The sequence below is a fragment of the Orcinus orca genome, chromosome 10, assembly GCF_937001465.1.
Source record: "Orcinus orca chromosome 10, mOrcOrc1.1, whole genome shotgun sequence".
In the NCBI taxonomy this organism is placed as follows: domain Eukaryota; kingdom Metazoa; phylum Chordata; class Mammalia; order Artiodactyla; family Delphinidae; genus Orcinus; species Orcinus orca.
The window spans coordinates 41,318,944-41,328,955 of NC_064568.1; the positions used below are offsets into that span (position 1 = coordinate 41,318,944).

Sequence of the window (10,012 nt, forward strand, 5' to 3'; positions counted from 1 at the left end):
TCTGGTAACTCCACGCTTGTTCCCTTTTTATTTTAACCACATTTTATGGTAAAAATAATGTGCTGATCACGACAAAGGAAACTTAGTGAAATGGAAAGAGAACATAATCCTCTTTATATTTACATGTGCCAGTCTAGTAATGCATTTTATATAGTTGAAGTCATTGGACTCTTTTTCTGTCATGTGCTTTTCCACTTTTTTTTAAATGTAAATTGTTTCTGACCACTCTCCTCCACATAGGACACTCAGGCAAAGGTGCAGACAGGACCTAGCATAGTTCGTGAGGCCCCTGCCTGCCCTCATGCCCTAGTATATGGCCCTATGCTCCTCAGGCCAGGCTGCCTGGAGGCCTCTGAACACACCAGGCTCTTTCTCTGCTGTGTCCGTTCTCTCCCACTGTCGATGCTGATCCGTAGTGCCCACCTGGTAAACGTCCCTGTGATCTTGGGTGCCCTCGGCCTGCAGTGGCTCGAAGCAGGATTTCGGTTCCCCGGCCAGAGATGGAAGTCAGGGCAAGGCAGTGAGAGTGCTGAATCCGAACCACTAGACCACCAGGCACAGTGGCCAGTGAGAAGGCCCTGGCCCATCAGCTTTGTGGAAATGAATTCCCACAAAGAGATGGAAAGTAGTGAAACAAGTAAAGCGTTTATTAGGTGGATAAAGGGTACATGTGGATAGACACATGGGTGGGGTCTGAGAGGGAGTCACGCCCTCATGGTAGTTTGAATCACTTATATGGGGCATTTCTTCCAGGTTTCCTGTGGCCAATCATCTTGCTTTGCCTGGTTCTGAGTCCGCATTTGGTTTATCTCAGTGTCCTCCCATGTGTGTGCGCGCATCTCTTAGCCAAGATGGATTCTAGTGAAGAGGCCTATGGGTAGGTTGACATCACCTGCGACGGGGTGGCACCCCCTCTCTTTTTGACCTTCAAGGAGCCTTTCTGCCCATGTGTATTCGGGGAGGTCTCCTTGACTTCGAGAATGAGGAATATGTGGTCTCTTTATCTCTCATCTGGGCAGGGCTCAGCTTCTCTCTCGTTCCTGCTATTTTGGAGTCTCTGTCTGCAGGGGATGAACTCCAGCTGCTCAGCCTGGGGCCCATCTGTCTCCTGCCTCACTTGGAGGCAGCCTAAGCATTACTTCCTTGTTGCAGCTGCTCCTGACCCTGATCTTACCACCCCAGCCCCTCCTACAACCCAGGACAGTCCCTCCCTGCTAATTCCAAACAGTGCTTATCGTTCTGTTTTGTAGATGTGCTCTGTGAGTTTCCTGTAGGCGGCACCTGCTCCTTCTATTTCAGTGTCCCCAATACCAGGCACAGCACATAGTCTGGGAGTGAGTAATGCATATGTGAGGTTCAGTATCCTTTTTTTTTGTCTGCATGGCATGTGGGATCCTAGCTCCTCAAGCAGGGATTGAACCTGCTCCCACTGCAGTGGAAACGCAGAGTCTTAACCACTGGACTGCCAGGGAAGCCCTCAGTATCAGTATCCTTCTTTCACCCCGATTTCACTTCAAGCCATGCTTGTGTCGATTGGGGAAAAAAAATGCAAAATCCAACAGTTGAGAATTATGTTTTATTCGTTGGAATTTCTGAGGACTGAAGCCTGGAACGCAGCCTCTCAGGTAGCTCTGAGGGACTGCTCTGAAGAGGCAAGGGAGGAGCCAGGATATAGAGGAGTTTTTGCCACAAAAACCAGGTAGTGAGAACATCAGAAGATTACTGTCAGTTAAAGAAAAACCAGACGTCTCAAGTTAATGAATTTAGCACTTTTCTGTGTATAGGAATATGCAAGAGTCTGGACTCATTGAAATCAGTCCTTTGATATGCACCTTAGCTATCTAGGGCCAGTGTCTAGCTTCTCTCCATCCTGAATCCCCTCAGCGTGCACAGCTGGGGTGGCTGCAGTGGCTGCTGCCACAACATCCTTTGTTTACTAATATAGCAGGCAACATTTTTCACCCACACTTGTGGATTCTGAGTCTTGTTTAAATCTGATGAAGATTCTTTGCTTGACCAAACCTTAATCAGCCTCCTGAATCTCCTCCTAGGCCCATCTGTTTGTAAAATCCAGTTTTTTGTTTTTTGTTTTTTTTTATAGATATCATTATATATATGATATATAAATTAATTATACAATATATCATGTATTAATTATTAAAACATACTCTGGTAAATATTATATATTCAATATGAAACAGGAGGAAAGGGGGCAGGGCACAACCTTTAAAAGAATTACATAGCCCGAGGACACAACATAAACTGATTAGAACAAAATAGGTCCAAGATGGCGGACGAGTCTACTTCCACTAGACCTTGAGCCTCAGTATACACTCATTGTAACACATCAGCAAGCTAAGCGACACACCCACAGGTGCCACGACAGTTCCAAGGATGACCATAAAGGTCAAAAAGTGGGCGGTGGCTCAATTCCTAGAAATCCCCACCCCTTCCCCAAAATAGCTGGAATACTCCTCCCACTCATCAGCGTATGAAATTACTCACCCCTATAAAACTAACAACCCCATACCCTGGTGCTGCCCTCGCCTTCTTTTTTTTTTTTTTTTTTTTATTTTTTTTTATAGGTATACCTGGATTTAATTCTCACTTCTACCACTTGGTAGCTGGATAGCCTTAGGCAAGTTTCATACCTCCCTGAAATTCACTTAATTCAGTCTGTAAAATGGCATAATAACTTATTATAGCATCCTTTTAGGAATTTTAAATCAGTTCTTGAAATAAAAGTACACAATATATAGACAAGTATGGAATCCTCAATAGATGTTTGACCTTTCATTTCTCCAGTATCCCACCCGCATCAAATAAAGAAAAATACTTTTTAAAATTTACGAATATTTCATTGTTGTAAAGTTAAAGCCATAAAAATAATCAAATGGCCTACTATCATACCGTTAGAAGAAAAAAAGAAAGGTGTTCATGAGAGTTCCATATTAGAATACAAGTTTTCCTTAGGCACTTGTTTATGTATGCTATTCTGCTCTTTACAATAAATAATTAAATTTAAAAGACTTAATTCCTCACTTTAAGACCTTATTAGTTTACAAATTACATATTGACCTATGCTAAATTTTATACCGACCCATGCTAATGAATTCAGTACAGAAAACAAAAAACACTGCACTCAAGCAAACTACATATATATATATATATATATATATATATATATATATAACTTATATGAGGATTGCTACTCCAGCTTTCTTTTGGTTTCCATTTGCATGAAATACCTTTTTCCATCCCCTTACTTTCAGTCTGTATGTGTCTCTAGGTCTGAAGTGGGTCTCTTGTAGACAGCAAATATATGGGTCTTGTTTTTGTATCCATTCAGCCAATCTGTGTCTTTTGGTGGGAGCATTTAGTCCATTTACATTTAAGGTAATTATCGATATGTGTGTTCCCATTCCCATTTTCTTAATTGTTTGGGGTTTGTTATTGTAGGTCTTTTCCTTCTTTTGTGTTTCTTGCCTAGAGAAGTTCCTTTAGCAGTTGTTGTAGAGCTGGTTTGGTGGTGCTGAACTCTCTCAGCTTTTGCTTGTCTGTAAAGGTTTTAATTTCTCCATCAAATCTGAATGAGATCCTTGCTGGGTAGAGTAATCTTGGTTGCAGGTTTTTCTCCTTCAACACTTTCAATATGTCCTGCCACTCCCTTCTGGCTTGCAGAGTTTCTGCTGAAAGATCAGCTGTTAACCTTATGGGGATTCCCTTGTGTGTTATTTGTTGTTTTTCCCTTGCTGCTTTTAATATGTTTTCTTTGTATTTAATTTTTGACAGTTTGATTAATATGTGTCTTGGCGTATTTCTCCTTGGATTTATCCTGTATGGGACTCTCTGTGCTTCCTGGACTTGATTAACTATTTCCTTTCCCATATTAGGGAAGTTTTCAACTATAATCTCTTCAAATATTTTCTCAGTCCCTTTCTTTTTCTCTTCTTCTTCTGGAACCCCTATAATTCGAATGTTGGTGTGTTTAATGTTGTCCCAGAGGTCTCTGAGACTGTCCTCAGTTCTTTTCATTCTTTTTTCTTTATTCTGCTCTGCAGTAGTTATTTCCACTATTTTATCTTCCAGGTCACTTATCCGTTCTTCTGCCTCAGTTATTCTGCTATTGATCCCATCTAGAGTACTTTTAATTTCATTTATTGTGTTGTTCATCGTTGCTTGTTTCATCTTTAGTTCTTCTAGGTCCTTGTTAACTGATTCTTGCATTTTGTCCATTCTATTGTCCATTCTATCTCCAAGATTTCGGATCAACCTTACTATCATTATTCTGAATTCTTTTTCCGGTAGACTGCCTATTTCCTCTTCATTTGTTAGGTCTGGTGGGTTTTTATCTTGCTCCTTCATCTGCTGTGTGTTTTTCTGTCTTTTCATTTTGCTTATCTTACTGTGTTTGTGGTCTCCTTTTTTGCAGGCTGAAGGTTCGTAGTTCCTGTTGTTTTTTGTGTCTGTCCCCAGTGGCTAAGGTTGGTTCAGTGGGTTGTGTCGGCTTCCTGGTGGAGGGTACTAGTGCCTGTGTTCTGGTGGATGAGGCTGGATCTTGTCTTTCTGGTGGGCAGGTCCACGTCTGGTGGTGTGTTTTGGGGTGTCTGTAGACTTATTATGATTTTGGGCAGCCTCTCTGCTAATGGGTGGGGTTGTGTTCCTGTCTTGCTAGTTGTTTGGCATAGGATGTCCAGCACTGTAGCTTGCTGGTCGTTGAGTGAAGCTGGGTGCTGGCGTTGAGATGGAGATCTCTCGGAGATTTTTGCTGTTTGATATTATGTGCAGCTGGGAGGCCTCTTGTGGACCAGTGTCCTGAAGTTGGCTCTCCCACCTCAGAGGCACAGCACTGACTCCTGGCTGCAGCACCAAGAGCCTTTCATCCACAGGGCTCCTTAATTTGGGATGATTCGTTGACTATTCAGGTATTCCACAGATGCAGGGTATATCAAGTTGATTGTGGAGATTTAATCCACTGCTCCGGAGGCTGCTGCGAGAGATTTCCCTTTCTCTTCTTTGTTCTCACAGCTCCCAGGGGCTCAGCTTTGGATTTGGCCCCGCCTGTGCGTGTAGGAGGGCGTCTGTTCTTTGCTCAGACAGGACGGGGTTAAAGGAGCCGCTGATTCGGAGGCTCTGGCTCACTCAGGCCGGGGGTAGGGAGGGTCACGGAGTGTGGGGCGGGCCTGCAGCGGCAGAGGCCGGCGTGACGTTGCAGCCTGAGGCGCGCCGTGCGATCTCCCGGGCGAGTTGTCCCTGGATCCTGGGACCCTGGCAGTGGCGGGCTGCACAGGCTCCCCGGAAGGGCGTGTGGCTAGTGACCTGTGTTCGCACACAGGCCTCCTGGTGGCGGCAGCAGCGGCCTTAGCGTCTCATGTCTGTCTCTGGGCTCCACACTTTTAGCCGCGGCTCGCGCCCGTCCCTGGAGCTCTCTCAAGCAGCGTTCTTAATCCCCTCTCCTCGTGCACCAGGAAACAAAGAGGGACGTAAAAGTCTCTTGCCTCTTCGGCAGGTCCAGACTTTTCCCCGGACTCTCTCCCGGCTAGCCGCGGTGCACTAACGCCCTGCAGGCTGTGTTCACGCCGCCAACCTCAGTCCTCTCCCGGCGCTCCGACAAAAGCCGGAGCCTCAGCTCCCAGTCCCGCCCGCCCCGGCGGGCGAGCAGAAAAGCCTCTCGGCTGGTGAGTTCCGGTCGGCCCGATCCTCTGCGCTGGAATCTGTCCGCTTTGCCCTCCGCACCCCTGTTGCTGTGCTCTCCTCCGCGGCTCCCAAGCTCCCCCACTCCGCCTCCCGAAGTCTCCACCCGCGAAGGGGCTTCCTAGTGTGTGGACACTTTTCCTCTTTCACAGCTCTCTCCCGCTGGTGCAGGACCCGTCCCTATCCTTTTGTCTCTGTTTAGTTTTTTCTTTTGCCCTAACCAGGTACGTGGGGGGTTCCTTGCCTTTTGGGAGGTCTGAGGTCTTCTGCCAGCGTTCAGTAGGTGCTCCGTAGGAGTTGTTCCACGCGTAGATGTATTTCTGGTGTATCTGTGGGGAGGAAGGTGATCTCCGCATCTTACTCTTCCGCCATCTTCCCGGAAGTCCCCCTAAAATCCAGTTTTTTGTAAAATCCAGTTTTAGCAAGAACCCTGCTGAGTCAGTTTAGTAAGAACCTCCCTCCTCAATACCTGATTGGATTCCTCATCCAACACCAGCCCCCAGGTGGGGTCTGATCACTCCAGCCTGCCTGCAAGAGTCCCCCTTACCTCCGATGTTTCCTGTTAGTAATTGTCCACCCACTGCCCCCTCACATCCTGTTTCTTGGCTATACATTCCCATTTACCCATGCTGTATTTGGAGTTGAGCCCAGTCTCTCTCCCCCACTGCAAAATTTCATTCCAGTGGTCCTTACACTGGTTTCTGCAGCCTCCCCTTAAATAAAGTCTGCTTACCATGCTTTAACAAGTATCCTTGAATTTTTCTTCCTTTTTTTTTTTTTTTTAACAAATCCTATCTCTCCCAGTGACTAGCTGTGTAATCTTGGGCAGGTGTACCTCTCCACCCTTGAGTTTCTTGACTTAAAATCCTTTGCCTTCCCCACCCTTCAGCCACCCACACTCTAAACCTTGTCACCTCCAGAATCTGCCTTGCCAGGAAATCTTTAACTTAACATCTCCCTCAGTAACCGCAGCTTCCTTTAGTTCATACTCTTTCATGCCCTCATTACCATCACTCCCACCTACCTTCCACCCCATCAAGACCTCTGGCAGCTTGGATCTGCCATTTTTCCTGAATACTAGCAGTCCCTTACTGTCTTGACTTAATTCTTTATCCAGTCAGGACACATGGTCACTACTTCAGGCCATCTCTTGCCAATACAGTCTCTCTCCACACTGTTCTTCTGCCATCTCAGCCTGGAAGACCCCAGCCCTGCTCCTCTCTAGCAATTCCACCTCTGCTTTTATGCCCAGCTGCCTAGAGAAATTCACCCAGGTGTGAGGACATCACGAATTCATGGGTGCTAATTTCAGCTGGGCCCTCAGAGAGCCCAAGAGACCTGGATCAATAATTAGAACCATGTGGTCAAGTCCTGGCTCTGTGATTTCAGGCCCTAAAATGTTTGTCCCTTCATCTCTGTGGTGGTGGTGGTGGTGGTGGTGGTGAGGCTTGGTTTCCTCACCACTAAGTGGGAGTCCCAAAAGTGTGTGCCTCTCTGGAGGTTTTGAGAGGGTCAGAGCCTGGCACGTGGCACGCCCTCAGTAAACGTTAGTATTAGCGATTGCAATTGCCGTCGATGGCTGCCATTTACACACGAGCATAGGGAGGTTCCTCTGCAACTCCCCACGGTTGTTCCAAGCCTTCATTCTTCTCTGCCAGGCCCTCGCCCTGCACTTCCATAATCACTTACCACCCCACCCCGTCCTTAACAGAGGAGATGGAAACTACTGGAGCTGGCATTCTGTCTCATTCGCATTTACCTGCACCCTCGGTCCATTCTTACCTTCATTTTCAGGATTTACGCTTCCCCTGCCCAAAGCTAATCCCCCCAACCTCCAGATCCTAGCCTGACCATTTCCTGACATCGGCTTCCCTCAGCAGCTGCCTCCCTCCCTCCTTCCTTCTAGCCCTTGGAACATGCTCAAGTCTCTCCTAACACAAGAGCAAACGCCTAAGAGACTTCCCCTCCTGAGAGGATGGAGTCAGTATACTTTTTCCTATTCCCTTCTTTCAGTACAATGGAAAACTCAGGACATAAATATAAAACAGCATAAGAAGACTGAAAGGTGGAGATGAAACTGCACCTCAGATGGGACTTGAACACACAATGTCCCAAATGAAACTGCACACCTGGTCTCAGGACTTAATGAAGGTCGGGTTCTTTATATCTTGGCATAGAAGGAATTCAGCAAGAGGCAAAGTGATAGGTAAGAGGTAGATTTATTAAGAGAGATACACATTCCATAGGTAGAATGTGGTCGGTCTTAGAAGGCGAGAGTGGCCCCGAAATATGGGGTGGTTAGTTTTTATGGGCTGGGTAATTTCATAGGCTAATGAGTGGGAGGATTATTCCAACTATTTGGGAGAAGGGCAGGGATTTCCAGGAATTGGGCCACCACCCCCTTTTTGGCCTTTTATGGTCAGCTTCAGAACTGTCAAGGTGCTGGTGGGTGTGTCGTTTAGATGCTAATGTATTACAGTGAGTGTATAATGAGCTCAAGGTCTACTGGAAGTCGAATCTTCTGCCATCTTGGGCCTAATCTGTTGGAACCAGTTTTTGTCTCCAGTTTTTCTCTCCAGCTGTGTCATTCTTTAAGGGTTGTGCCCTGCGCCCTTCCCTCCTGTTTCAGAGAGAAGGCAGACTGATCAGGGACCCTAGGACTTGACGAATGACATGGCGGTGAGTTCCCTGGGTTTGTTTTTTTGCCTCATATATCCCAAAATTGGAGCTGAAGAAGCCCGGAACCAGGAAGCACCAACAGGCAAGGAGGAAAAAAGCTCCCACCAAAGCCTGCTCTCCCCACCTCTCCTGCTGGGGTGGTGTCAGCAGATGCCCAGTAGGGAGAGGGGCTTTCATCTCCACTGGGCCGTAACAACACCCCCACCCTCACTGCCTTAGGTGTCAGAGGAGACCATGTGGGGAGCCCTTCCTTCCATCCCTCCTGACAGGAAGCAGGTGCCCCCACCTGGGGGAGTCAGGGCTTTCACCATTGTAAGGGGTAAGAAGGCCACCACCCCATCCGCCATGTTGTCAGTGGGAGCCACATGGGGACAATAATGAGGCACTCCTACCCCTCTTGGGGTGGGGGAGGTGTACCAGTGGAAGCCCCTGGTGACCGGGGGGAGTTGGGACTCCCACCTCTGCTGGCAGTAATGAGGAGTCCACCCCACCCTGGGTGTCAAGAGAGGCCTAGCAGGAGTCTGGGCTTCTGTACACACCTGATAGAGACCAGGTGGTCCCCTCCCTCCCCCTGCCAAAGCCAGTTCAAACAGAAAGTTTAAGTAAGTTCCAAAGTTTTGTAACATAATGCCCTAAACTTCCAGGTTTTAAAAATCGTGATAAAATGTACATAAAATTTACCATTTAACCATTCTTAAGTGTGCAGTTCAATGACATTAAGTACAATCACATTTTTGTGCTACCATCATTACCATTCATCTCTAGAACTTTTTCATCTCATTAGACATTAAACATTAAAAAGTCCCTGTTAGCCTCTGATAACCACTATTTTAACTTTCTGTCTTTGAATTTGCCTCTGTACTCTAAGTACCTTTTATAAGTGGAATCACACAGTATTTGTCCTTTTGTGTCTGGCATGATGTCTTCAAGATTCATCCTTGTTGTACCATGTGTCAGAATTTCATTCCTTTTTAAGTCTGAATAATATTCCATTGTATGTATAGACCACATTTTCTTTATCCATTCGTCTGTTGATGGACATTTGAGTTGTTTCTACCGTTTGACTATTGTGAGTAGTGCTGCTATAAACATTGTTGTACAAAAATCTGTCTGAGTCCCTGCTTTCAATTCTTTTGGATATATACCCAGAAGTGGGATTGCTGTGTCATATGGAAATTCTATTTTTAATTTTTTTGAGGAACTGCCATACTGTTTTCCACAGCAGCTGCACCATATTACACTCCCACCAGCAGTGCACAAGGGTTCCGGTTTCTCCATATTCTCTAAAACACTTGTTATTTTCCGGTGTTTTGATAATAGCCATACTGATGGGTGTGAAGTGGCATCTCAGTGTGGGTTTGATTTGCATTTCCCTAATGATTAGTGACGTTGAGCATCTTTTCATGTGCTTATTGGCCATTTGTATATCTTCTTTGGAAAAATGTCTATTTAGATCCTTTGCCCATTTTTAGATCATGGTTAGGTTGTTGTCATTGTTAAATTTTAGGAATTCTCTATGTATTTTGGATATTAATCCCTTATCATATATGTGAGTTGCAAATATTTTCTCCCATTCTGTGGGTTGCCTTTTTACTCTGTTGATAATGTCCTTTGATGAACAAAATTTTAAATTTTGATG

The 10,012-nt window shown here is 45.8% G+C and overlaps 1 long non-coding RNA gene across 1 annotated transcript; it reads left to right on the top strand.

Annotated features, from left to right (window-relative positions):
• The first annotated feature begins 730 nt into the window (after positions 1 to 730).
• On the top strand, positions 731 to 9,283 carry LOC125965663 (uncharacterized). Its single transcript, XR_007479872.1, has 3 exons — positions 731 to 877; positions 7,708 to 7,900; positions 8,324 to 9,283. It is a non-coding gene; the product is annotated as an uncharacterized LOC125965663 (long non-coding RNA).
• The last annotated feature ends 729 nt before the right edge of the window (positions 9,284 to 10,012 follow it).